Below are 13,815 nucleotides of genomic sequence, written 5' to 3' on the forward strand. Positions count from 1 at the left end.
TGTGATAATATTCCAAATGACCTGTTACAGTGATGTTTTCTCTGTTATGATATGATTTCCACACCCTGGGAAGTGCTCACATTTGTGTAGTTGTGAAGCATGAAAGAGTTGGTTTCAGAAGTGATGAATCCAACTTCTGATAGAATCTCAGTAACAAAAAGGAAGCCTTACCAATCCAATTGAAAAATCTCAGCATGAACTAAAGTCTTAAATTACATTTTCATGCAACTATGTGGACTAATTAAAATGGCTCTTTAAAAATGACTTTTAAAGGAAAGCTTCCAGCATGTTGGACTGCTATATTTTGCCCTCTGAACCTGAGGACTCCATTGGTTTAGCCCCTGTTTCTTGTACAGTAGTGTAAATAGTGCAGATGTGAGCATTCCCAGCACTCCTATTGCAATTTTATTCTGTACTGCAAACTCCCTGACGCCGACCACATCCGACAATTACAAAAGTTAGAAAAAAAGGAGTCTTGGCACTCATGATTGCAGCAATAGTGTTGTTTAATTATTTTGCCAGAAACCACAGTGTACATTATGGAGGGCTTTAGCTCCCTTTGTCAGGTTGCCACTGTTGTACATTGTGGTTTCTGTTGAAATACATAATGCAGGTTTACACTGAGGCTTATAATAGGCCCTGCCATTTCAAGTACACAGAGGTGGAAATAGCCCTTTGCAGGCTCAATAAATAGTGACTGTCTATGGCATCTTTCAGAAGCCCCTCTACAGATTGCTTATCTGGGCCTGCATTTGCCGTTGCAGCAACTGTAACATCAAAGCATTTTTTCTTAGTAGGTCACAGTATTAGTTATGTTTTGGTTGTAGATTGATTTGTGTGTTAAATATATGCAGAGTTTATTTTAGCACATTGGTACCAGCTTGTGTTCAGCATACTGTTGCCCAGCTAATTGGCAAAGGGTTGCATTAACATATTTGGCAAACTGCACACTATGCGCGCCAGAATGTTCACAGTGTGCTGAGTATCCTCAGTTTATTCCTTCCGTTGTATTTAAAGCTTAAATATCCATCAGTCCTCTCAAGCTGAATTGATTGAGCCATGAAAGCAACAATTCTGGAACAGATTAATGGCTCCTAATGCTTCAGGAGTTCAAAGGATATCATCAGTAATCATTGCTCTGATTGTATATGTTCTGCCTTTCTTAATAACTGCTTGTTGTTTAACCTGAACTCATTTGTACCAGCATTCTCCTTCTTGGTGCTAGGTATTCTGCTCAAGCATTTGAGTGCAGAAAAAAGTTGTAAGCACTACCTTCTCTTGATAGAAAAGAGACTCTCCAGATAAAGTAGAGAGATTTATTTTTGCATAGATATGTCTTTATTTTGTATTGATAAAATGCTGAACACACTATTCATTGTGTCATTGTGGTTTATACACACACACACATAATATATATATATATATATATATCAGGATTTAGAACACCAAGCGCTCATGGGACTTAAATTATGTGCAATAATTAAATGGTATAAGTCAACATTTTGGTCCTACACAGAGGACCTTTATCACATAAATGATAATGATATTATTTTTAGCTGCAGCACCTGGGCCTTTCTTGGGTGTGTGCTTGCCTTTCGAACTCTACATATAACAGAACAATCCTATTTGCTTTATTTAATGCTTAAATTATATTTTAGTAGGCTGGAGATCCAAATTATCAAAAGACCCCTTATCTGGAAAAACCCAGGTCCAGAACATACTGGATAACAGGTCCCATTCCAGTATTTCAAAGTATCATAAGATAAGGTTGGCCCTGACAGATGCTGGTCCATAAAGAGAACTTAAAGTCAAAAAAGTTTGAAAACCAAAAACCTACTCTGAAACTGCAAAAATGTTATTGCAGTTCAGCTTTTGCGAATATGTGTGAGTTTTCCATACGAGTTTTCCATAGAGGAAGGATGCAGTAGTCCGTAACAGCAAAGTGACAGGTGTGTTACCATTTAAGAGAAGATATTATATACACTTAGTTGTTGCAGAAGAGTGATAGCTGTCAGTAAGGCTGATGCCACACGCGGCGTAGGGCTGATTTTTTTCAGCCCTACGCCTGCTACTTGTGCCTGCACCCGAATGAATGGGATACGCTCGGGTGCAGGCACAAGTAGGAGGCGTAGGGCTGAATTTTCGGCAAGCGTTTCTCCACTTGCCGAAAATTTCAGCCCTACGCCTCGTGTGGCATCAGCCTAAGGGTGATGGCACACAGGATATTTGTTGCCCGTGATAAATGTTAGCTACTGCAGGCAACAAAATGTCTCTTGCTTCCTTCCCACTGACAAACATGCAAGTTGCCAGTGGGGAACATACAAAGTTTTATTGCTGTTGACAAAACTTTCCATGTGCCACTACCCTAAGAGCTAAAGCTGGATATACACAGGACAATAAAAACTGCCGACCCAATGCCAAATATTAGGCATGGGTTTCAAAAATCATGTTAGGTTGGGACTGCTCCAGCATGTTTATGTAGTCCTCATTTAATGATTGACTGTGTAGGAACTGATTGTTTTCCCGGGGTGGGGAGAAGAACAATCAGGTCCTACACAGATCGGTTTGTTTGGTGACTTCACAAAACTAGTATGTCTCACTGGGGGTCATTTCTAAAATTCACACAACACAATTATTTGCACAGTGAACATATTTGCTCTGCCCCTGTTTATATTTATAAAGCTGGAAAAGACTGGTGCATTTATGTGCAAAAATAGTTGCAAAATTTTTTATTTGGAGTACGAATGTCCTTAAAGGTTTTTAAAAATGCCATATTCGCAAATTGCGAATATTTATGCACACACTCTGCGTCCAAGTTACTCCACAACTTTAGTGGCGAAACAAATATTCACTAAACTGATTTTGCTAATAGTGAAATTATATACGCTAAGAGAAGATTGGCGCTATATGTGCGCATAACAAACTCGCACAGAGGGCAAGCTCATGCAAATCGCAAACTCATTCGCAAATTTTTGTGAGAAATTTGCATTTCACTGAGATTCGCAAAAAAAGGAAAGACGGGCACAGCAGTGCAAAATGTAAGTGTATAGGGGAAAACATGCGCAAATAAATGACCCCTACTGTGTATAGCCAATTTATTTAGACTGACTTGCTGTGTGGGTCACTCATTTTAAGGTTTAAGTTATTATAGTGCTTACTTTTTCTATTCTTATATTCTATTCTGATATTGAAATTGTTGCCTTGTTGCTAGGAAAATTAAGCCTCAGCAACTCTGCAGCTACAAATCTGCTCTGCTCTCCTATAATACCACCCTCCGCCAAGCTAAACAAACCTACTTCACTGCACTCATTAACTCCCTCTCTAAAAAACTTGCACAACTCTTCTCTAGCTTTAACTCTCTGCTGTCCCCTTCTCCACTCCCTCTGTGTGCTTCGGTCTCTGCTTCAACTGAGCACTTTAAAAATAAAATTGACAACATCCGAAATGACATTGCACAACTTAATCCCCATAACCATTCACCTCTTTCCCTACATGCTACCCAGTCTCTTCTTGGTTCCTTCTCCCCAGTGACTGAAGAGGATGTCTCAAAACTTTTTGCTTCCTCTCACCTTACTACCTGCCCGCTTGATCCCATTCCTACCAAACTTTTACACAATACTTCTTGATCTCTCTGCTGCTTTTGACACTGTGGATCACCCTCTTCTCCTCCAGACTCTCCGCTCTCTTGGCCTTCGTGACACTGCCTTATCCTGGTTTTCATCTTATCTCTCAGATCGATCCTTCAGTGTCTCTTACAATGGGGAATCATCTTCTCCCCTGCCTTTTTCTGTCGGTGTTCCTCAAGGCTCTGTCCTGGGCCCCTTAATATTTTCTCTCTATACCTCCTCACTTGGCAAACTAATCAATTCTTTTGGCTTTCAGTACCACCTCTATGCTGATGATACTCTGATCTATCTTTCCTCTCCTGATCTCAACCCAGAGCTTCTAACTCGCGTCTCTTCCTGCCTGTCCGCTATCTCCACTTGGATGTCCCAACGTTACCTTAAACTAAACCTCGCTAAGACTGAATTGGTTCTCTTTCCCCCATCCAATGCCCACATTGTTCCCGAGGTATCTATACAGGTTGAAAATTCCACCATCACCCCATCTTCCCAGGCCCGGTGCCTTGGGGTTATCCTTGATTCTGCCCTGTCCTTCACTCCTCATATCCAGTCACTTATCAAATCATGTCACTTTCACCTAAGAAATATCTCCAAAATCCGATCATTTATCACCCAAGATTCTGCCAAAATTCTTATTCACTCTTTTAATATCTCGCCTGGACTACTGTAACTCCCTATTGATTGGCCTTCCCCTCCAAAGACTGTCCCCTCTCCAGTCCATAATGAATACTGCTGCCAGGCTCATACACCTCTCCAACCGCTCCTCCTCTGCCGTGCCGCTCTGCCAATCCCTGCACTGGCTTCCCCTACCATCCAGGATAAAATTCACATTCAAAGCAGTTCATAACTCTGCCCCACCCTACATCTCTGAACTTATCTCTAGGTACCATCCAACCTGCTTGTTACGCTCCTCTACTGACCTGCTCCTCAACTCCTCTCTCATTCCCTCCTCACACACTCGCGTTCAAGACTTTGCAAGGGCTGCCCCCCTTCACTGGAATTCGCTCCCACAAACTGTCAGACTTTCTCCCAATCTCTCTGCCTTCAAGAGATCTCTAAAAACGCATTTATTTAGAGAAGCTTACCCTAATCAAGTTTAACATAATCTCAGTGTGCTGCTAAAAGCAATACCCTGTGCCACACCTCTCACAACTCTGTCATGCCCATTCCCACACCTTGTGTCTCAACCCTTTCTCCTTGTAGACTGTAAGCTCTTTTGGGCAGGGCTCTCTTCACCTCTTGTATCGGTTATTGATTGCTTTATATGTTACTGTATGTCCAATGTATGTAACCCACCTATTGTACAGCGCTGCGGAATATGTTGGCGCTTTATAAATGTTAATAATAATAATTTCACATTTCAAGCTTATAAGTAAATGATAATATAGGTCAGGTTCTTGCATGGGTGATTCCCTGGGTAATTTCAGGTGCTTAGTGGGTAAAATGATTATGTATATAATGCCTTGTATGATCATTATACTGGTAATTCCCAGCATGTGCTGGTGGGCATTAAATTATTTGTGTCCCCAAAATTAAAATAGCAAGAAATGTATGTTACAAAATATACAGTAAAAGGGAAACTCACAAAAGTATTGTTAAATTGGTGTGAAATTTGGTATGAAAACTTGTTTGTTTCTGTCACCTTAGGGCTGTGTCACACGGGGAGATTAGTTGCCGTGAAACAAATCTTCCTTGTCGTGGGCGACTAATCTCACCGAAATGCCATCCCACTGGCTAGAATGTAAAACGTCGGTGGGATGGCATACGCAGCAGCGGCATTTGGCGAAGTCGCAGAAGTTTCCTCTCAAGGCAACTTCGGCAAATTGAGCCGTCGCCTATGCCATCCCACTGGCGATTTACATTCTAGCCGGTGGGATGGCATACGACGAGGAAGATTTGTTGTGCAGCGACTAATCTCCCGTGTGTCACAGCCTTTACACCAAAATGTTTTTTTAGGAGTAGAGAAAAATTGGCAGTTAAGCTCTATTGTTCTGCAACTCCATAAATAATGAAACTGACATTATTAACTCCAGCTTAATACTGTTAATAGTGCCAAAAAATTACACCATCTTTAAACTGGCAAAACTGAAATTGGCATAAGAAATGTTACTTGAGTTTAACTGGAATGCAAATTTGTCTTAATGTCACTTCTGTGAAATCCCTCCCCCCAAATCCACGAAATTAGGACTTGGAATGACAAATGCCAAAGGGTTAAAAAAAAAATTAAAATACTGTATTTGCACAATAGAGTAAGGCTTTCTTTCCATGACCATTCTTACCGCAACTTTGTGAATTACCACTGCATCCATTTTGTTTTTTTTGTTATTCATATTTTAATACTACGTGGAATACAAATATTTTATTCAAGTGAAGTCAGTTTAAAGGAATTATTTTCCCTTTATTCAATAATGTAACTGGTTGTGAGGTCAGACTTTCCAAGAACTGACTACGACATGACGAGTACGCACGACAGCTGGATGAGTCAGTATAGAGCTCTTATCCAGTGTTGGCCACCCCAGCTATTCAGCATCCTGAATGACTTTGTTCCTGTGTTGATTTCATCTGTCTGAGGATGCTCACCAGAATTCTATTCCAGCTCCTACTACATATTCCATCCACATTTAGAATATCACATAGCTCACTAGGTATGTAGACCATAACCGGAAGAGTCATCCTTATTGCCATTCTCTAATGGAAAATCACAGTAATTCAACTCTTAGAGAGCCTATAGTATCAGGGCAAAGCTACATAAGGAACATAACATTTCCAACTTAAAGAGTAATTAACTCTATCATGGTTGTTGTGGAACCATATATATTACCATATATACAATACAGAATGTGTATTGTGCTAAAACTATTTTTACACCCCTTCTTTCCTTACAATCATCATCTCAATAACTTTTTAAAAATATTTTGTCATTTGTCCTTTAAAATGACAATTGCAGAATCAAAGTCCAATTTTAAGTAACAGGTCATATACATTTGTGGTGCTCTCTTTGCGAGACTGCGTAGAGCTAACTGTCTTTTAAAATAACCAACTTTGATACAAAGCTGCAGGAAGAAAAACAGAGCACTGGAAGAGGGAAAATGTAAAATAATTGAATTATCTTTAAAAGGGTAGAGAAAGTTTAATTGATTATACAGGTATGGGACCTGTTATCCAGAAAGTACAAGGTACGGTTTTATTATTACAGAGAAAAAGGAAACCATTTTTTAAAATGTGAATTATTTGATTAAAATAGAGTCTATGGGAGATGGCCTTTACGTATGTCAGAACTTTCTGGATAATGGGTTTCCGGATAAGGGGTCTGATACCTGTATTTAGAAAGTTCTTCTTTCCATAAATGAAGCTTTTATTCAATTTTTACAATAGTTCCCCTTTAAAAGAACATAACTATAAGCCTTGGGAAATTATTGACTGATTAATAGTGAGAATTAATTTAAAATATGCCACCTTGCATGAATAAGTCAATACAGGTAGACAATCTATTATCCAGAATGCTTGGGACCTGGGATTTTCTGGATAAGGGATCTTTCTGTAATACCTTACATCTGCTAAAAATAATTTAAACATTGGATAAACCCAATAGGAGTGTTTTGTGGCCTGCAGCTTAGTTACCATGAAGTGCAAAGCACTGTTTTATTATTACAGAAAAAAAGGAAATCATTTTAAAAAATTTGAATTGAATGGAAAGTGAAAGTAATTGTCTGCCCAAGGCATAGAGGCGGGGCAGGCAATATATGATTGACAGCTGGGATTTTTAAATGCCTTTATAATGGGTATGTGTTGTTAAAAAAAATGAATTTGGGTTTCATGTTTAATTTGAAGGACTTTTGTTATACTGCTTTTTATGTCTGGGTGACAGGTCCCCTTAAAGGGGCACATCATTGTTAAGTAATGAATGGGATAACAAAGTTCTGTCATTGTAATAGTAAAGCAAGAATTTCACCAAGGGGCCGTATATGAGTTAACTAGGTTAATTTTCTAATTGGTCTGCACCTACAAGAGGCCAACTCTGAGTGCAATAAAACTTTTTCTTGTGATTTGTGTACAAATAGGTACTGACAGAGCTGTATCTATATTCAGTGCTGACATAGGCACCAGACTGGGCCAGTGCATGGGCACTATAGTTTGTGTACTGTACATGCACCATTCATCAAAGGAGCAGGAAAAACCCCCTCAGCTTCCCCACTGATTATATAATATAGGGCCCAGGGTATAGAAACATTAAAATCTATACTTGCCATGGTCAGCAGTGTACCCTAGCAGGAAAGGGTTAAGCTCTTTATATATACTGTTCTGTTTATGTGGCCTTACAACCACAGGCAATTAAATATGACATGGGGGTTTTGTTAATGAATTTAGGTACAGCTGCTTATGGCTGTGTTTTAAATATAAATATCAAAAATGAAAATTTTCCAGATTTCATAGATTGGTGACTAAAATTCCTCTTGCTATTATTTTCCTACCCCTAAACTTCCTTAAAGCCATTTAGTATTGGAAAAACACAAGCAAAGTGGCAGAAGGTATTTGCATGTACAATATACACCTACATCCAATATGACACAAATAATTATGGTTAAGGCTGAATGTTTTGGTCATTCTGTTAATAACAAATCTAAATTTTTCTTATTTTTCTTATAATAAATTTCAATTGCTTGATTGTTTTGGTTTTACCCTTAACTAACAAATTTAATAATACTGTAGCAAGCAATGGCATTCATCAGCATGAAGGGCCAGCAGTGCATTGTCCTGTATTAAAGATTCACAGGAGGGGAGCACTGGTGTAACATAAGGGCCTCCCTGTAACTTTTACCCACTGACTTTAGAGCTATAAGAAGGACCGCAGGCTGTGGGTGGCCAAAACCATAATCCTGGGGGCGTAAATACAGGTTTTACAAGATGTAGGGGGTCGGAACAGGTTTGTGGAACAAGAGGGAGCAGGGATCATGGGTCCACTGTATTAGCAGCTTCCCTATGTTTGCAGGGTCTGTTCCCCCTAGTTACACTGCTAGAGCAGAGGGTCACTTTCACTAAACACTGGTAAGGCACATTCTATTCTTCTAATATGCACTGCAGTGTTGGTCGCTAATCCTTAAATAAATTCTGAAATCAGATATTAAACTTTTTTTTATATCTATCATAACATTATCTTTGCATGATACTTATTGAAATTTGCGAAACACGGAAAATGTTGTGCAGCAAAAAAATTGTCGTGTGCAGCAAATAATGATGTATGCAACAATTTTTTTGCCACACATCATTTTTTTGACATGCACAACAATTTTTTTTTGTTGCACTCCAAATTTTTTTGCCCGTTTGCGAAAAAATCCAGCAATGGCGAAACGCAGAAATTAGATGCAAATCCATGCCTTCCGAAACATTCACTCATCACTTATGCTTATAATTCTGCCCTAAAAGCATTACCTTTGTCAGTGCTGTCCAACTGGTGGCCTGCAGCCCCACCTGTATGGGACCCCCATCTGTTTGGCTGCTGTGACCTTTGTGTAAGCTTTAAATGGTATCAGTACTGAGATTAACTGGCCCCTGCCTGTGTGTGCCATACTCTGCCTGACCTACCCTTCCTGCGTGTGCCATCCTCTGCTTGCCTTACCCTCTCTGTGTGTGCCATATTCTGCCTGCCCTATGCTGCCTGTGTGTGCCAAACCCTGCCTGGCCTATGCTGCCTGTGTGTGCCAAACCCTGCCTGACCTATGCTGCCTGTGTGTGCCATACTCTGTCTGCCCTATACTGCCTATGTGTGCCATACTCTGCCTGCCCTATGCTGCCTGTGTGTGCCATATTCTGCCTGCCCTATGCTGCCTGTGTGTGCCAAACCCTGCCTGGTCTATGCTACCTGCGTATGCCAGACTCTGCCTACCCTATGCTGCCTGTGTGTGCCATACTCTGTCTGCCCTATACTGCCTATGTGTGCCATACTCTGCTTGCCCTACCCTGCCTGTGTGTGCCAAACCCTGCCTGCCCTATGCTGCCTGTGTGTGCCAGACTCTGCCTACCCTATGCTGCCTGTGTGTGCCATACTCTGCTTGCCCTACCCTGCCTGTGTGTGCCAAACCCTGCCTGCCCTATGCTGCCTGTGTGTGCCAGACTCTGCCTACCCTATGCTGCCTGTGTGTGCCATACTCTGTCTGCCCTTACTGCCTATGTGTGCCATACTCTGCTTGCCCTACCCTGCCTGTGTGTGCCAAACCCTGCCTGCCCTATGCTGCCTGTGTGTGCCATACTCTGCCTGCCCTATGCTGCCTGTGTGTGCTATACTCTGCCTGTATGTGCCATACTCTGCTTGCCCTACCCTGCCTGTGTGTGCCAAACCCTGCCTGCCCTATGCTGCCTGTGTGTGCCATACTCTGCCTGCCCTATGCTGCCTGTGTGTGCTATACTCTGCTTGCCCTATACTGCCTGTGTGTGCCATACTCTGCGTACCCTATGCTGCCTGTGTGTGCCATACTCTGCGTACCCTATGCTGCCTGTGGGAGATGAACCTGACAGGGGTTTGTTCTGGGAGTTTGTTAGCATTTGGAAATAGTCATTATATGGTCCCTAAGGTGTGTAATCTCCATGCAGTTACATAGTTACATAGTTACATAGGGTTGAAAAAAGACCAGTCCATCAAGTTCAACCCATCCAAGTAAACCCAGCACACACAATCTATACTTACCAATCTATACACTCACATACATAAACTATATATACAACCACTAATACTAACTGTAGATATTAGTATCACAATAGCCTTGGATATTCTGATTGTTCAAGAACTCATCTAGGCCCCTCTTAAAGGCATTAACAGAGTCTGCCATTACCACATCACTAGGAAGGGCATTCCCCAACCTCACTGCCCTCACCGTGAAAAACCACCTACGCTGCTTCAAATGGAAGCTCTGTTCCTCTAATCTAAAGGGGTGACCTCTGGTGCGTTGATTGTTTTTATGGGAAAAAAGAACATCCCCCATCTGCCTATAATCCCCTCTAATGTACTTGTACAGAGTAATCATGTCCCCTCGCAAGCGCCTCTTTTCCAGAGAAAACAACCCCAACCTCGACAGTCTAACCTCATAGTTTAAATCTTCCATCCCCTTTACCAGTTTAGTTGCATGTCTCTGCACTTTCTCCAGCTCATTAAAATCCCTCTTAAGGACTGGAGCCCAAAACTGCATACTCAAGGTGAGGCCTTACCAGGGACCTATAAAGGGGCAAAATTATGTTCTCATCCCTTGAGTCAATGCCCTTTTTTATACAAGACAGCACTTTATTTGCTTTAGTAGCCACAGAATGACTCTGCCTGGAATTAGACAACTTGTTATCTACAAAAACCCCTAGATCCTTCTCCATTAAGGATACCCCCAACACACTACCATTCAGTAGATAGTTCGCGTTTATATTATTTCTACCAAAATGCATAACTTTGCACTTATCAACATTGAACCTCATTTTCCAGTTTGCTGCCCAGTTTTCCAATTTTGTCAAATTGCTCTGCAAAGCGGCAGCATCCTGCATGGAACTTATAGTTTTGCACAATTTTGTGTCATCAGCAAAAATAGAAACAGTACTGTCTATGCCCACCTCCAGGTCATTAATAAACAAGTTAAAAAGCAAAGGACCAAGGACTGACCCCTGCGGTACTCCACTAACCACACTGGTCCAATTAGTAGTACCTCTAGTACCTCAAAATAGAAGAATGCCTTCGACAAAGTGGAGTAGAGTGATATGATAACTATGTATAAATAGGGAAGGGGACCATATAATAACTCTCTGATACTTTATTCAACAGTAGGTTCTTACAGTAAATGAAAAGACACCCATTCTTATATAAAGAAAAGAGGTTCCATCTTCATATTCGGAAAGGGATTTTTTTTTTTACAGTGAGAGCTGTGGAGTTGTGGAATTACATAGCTTTAAGAGAGGTTGAATGACATTTTAGCAAGTAAGGAAATACAGGGTTATTGAAGAGAGCATATAGTATGAGTTGAAGAGGCTTTAAAAGGGTTTTTCGCCTTCTTCTAAATCAGTTAGCAGTTAGGCAGGTTTCACTTAGAAAATTAAGGTTGAACTTAATGGATATGAGTCTTTTTTAACTTCATTATCTATGTACCTTCTACCCGATGATGAGCACTGTATAAACAAGCAACTCCACCCAGCTGTAGACTGCGACCTCCTTTTTACTGATATAATGGAGCTCCTTAGCGTAATGGCTGGAGGAGTGTTTTGTCACTTGTGCAGAATTGGCTTGATGACAGGAGACAAGAGGCCTTCCTTCATTCAGTAACATCACTGCAGGAATCACTGCCAGTGAACTCACTTTATCACCTAAAAATGCAGAAAACAATGGTGGTGGGAAGAAATATAAAATGGAAGTTCTTTTTTCTTTCTGGTTTTGTGTTACAATAAAACCAATCACCTTTTTTGATAAAAACAACAGAGAACATATCCATCACAAGCCCTGCTTATTGGCTTACTGATCACAGATGTGCATTCAATATAAACTACTGTGTTTCTGCATTCATATTCCATCAAGGAATTGCACCACTGTCTATAATCTATGTTAATACTGCCAAGTGCATAGCCCATATTAAAAGAGGGTTAATAATAACACAGACATGCTCATGTCTTCAGATACAATGCCAAGCAAAAATATTCCAACCCTTCTCTGGTTTTCTCATTTTACTTAGTATTAAACTGGAATATTTCCTTTTCTGTGCTGTAAATTCTGTAGCAAATGTCGGCTCTCACCCAGCCAAGACTGTTGTTTAATAGTCAGAGCCAGCAGTACAAAGAACAGAAAAGAGAAACAGATAAAAAAAAAATTGCATCTAAAATTCCAACTTGAATAAACTTTAAATGAACTTTAAAATGTTTGATACATTATATTATCTGAATGAATTTTATTTATTTATTGTAAAGTGTGCAATACAATGTATTTTTATTATGAATTACTAAGAATTTATGAATTATTTATTGGATTACCCTACCCACCGTTTTTTTGCAAAGTCCTGATGGTTCATGTCTACATTGCAGGGGGAATGTCTTCCAAAACAGACCCACATTCCACTTTAGTTCAGTATAGGTGGGTGATGTATAATATTCTAGCTTATTATATCAAATAAATGTAATGGGATGATAAAGCAGGCTAATGGTGTGAGTATACCTTTAAATGGAGTTGCTATTCCTGAATGTGATAAAGTCAAATGTTTGGAACTTGATAGTCACTATATGGGGGTTTTCACAATCTCTGTGGCAAATGAAGAAAAATCCCAATGATAATGAGAATCATGAACATTACTGTGAAACTTTCCATGCAGGGATGTATTTAATCACTTCTTTTAGTCCTCCTACCTGAAGCAGCCTCTCTCCCCCTTCCAAAGACAATCACTCAGTGAATAGGAAACTGCTTAAATGTGGTTTATGCTTGGTCTGGCACCCCTGTACCAACACTGGGGTATGCAAATCCACCCACCATTCATACAATGATGTGGTCACAGGTTTCTTAGCAGAGCAGACACCTCCTGCCCACAGTTACAGCAGTCGTGTCTTTCAGTTCATTGAGAAATTTGATAGGAATCCAACCTTATGGGTCACTTGGCCTTTCTGGGATGGTTATTTATGATGCTATTTGATCATGTTTCCTGGAAATAACCTAAAAACAGTTTTCTTTTTTCTGTGAAATAGAAGAGTGAATAAGAGCATCAGTTCTGACATTGCTTGCAGAATAGGAAATGATAACACGCTTAGGAAAGATAAGCGTTTCTGTTTCTGTATTTGTGGTATATCATTCTACTTTTCCCTCGCAAACGGATTTAGCTGCTTTTATACGGCCTGTTATATTAAAGTCTCTTCTTTTATCATTATTTTGGGGGAGTTGTGTACATTTTCTCTAAAACTGTTGTGCCTATTGCTTTACAGTGCTAACATGGCCTCCAGATGAGTAGTAAGGCTATAGAAAATAGCAGTCCATTTTTCTGCTGACCAACTCCCACACAGATTTCTGCACAGTGAAGTAGGCCAAGTTCACCCCAAGGGGCGTATTTATCAAAAGGTGAATTAAAGCTCGCCACAGTCCACCAGAGAAGATCCAACTCCCTATTCAGAATTTTTAGAAACATACTTTTAACCTTGGATAAATATGTTCCTAAAAATCCATACAAATGAATAGAGATCAGTAAAAAATATG

This window comes from Xenopus tropicalis, chromosome 1 (assembly GCF_000004195.4).
Source record: "Xenopus tropicalis strain Nigerian chromosome 1, UCB_Xtro_10.0, whole genome shotgun sequence".
In the NCBI taxonomy this organism is placed as follows: domain Eukaryota; kingdom Metazoa; phylum Chordata; class Amphibia; order Anura; family Pipidae; genus Xenopus; species Xenopus tropicalis.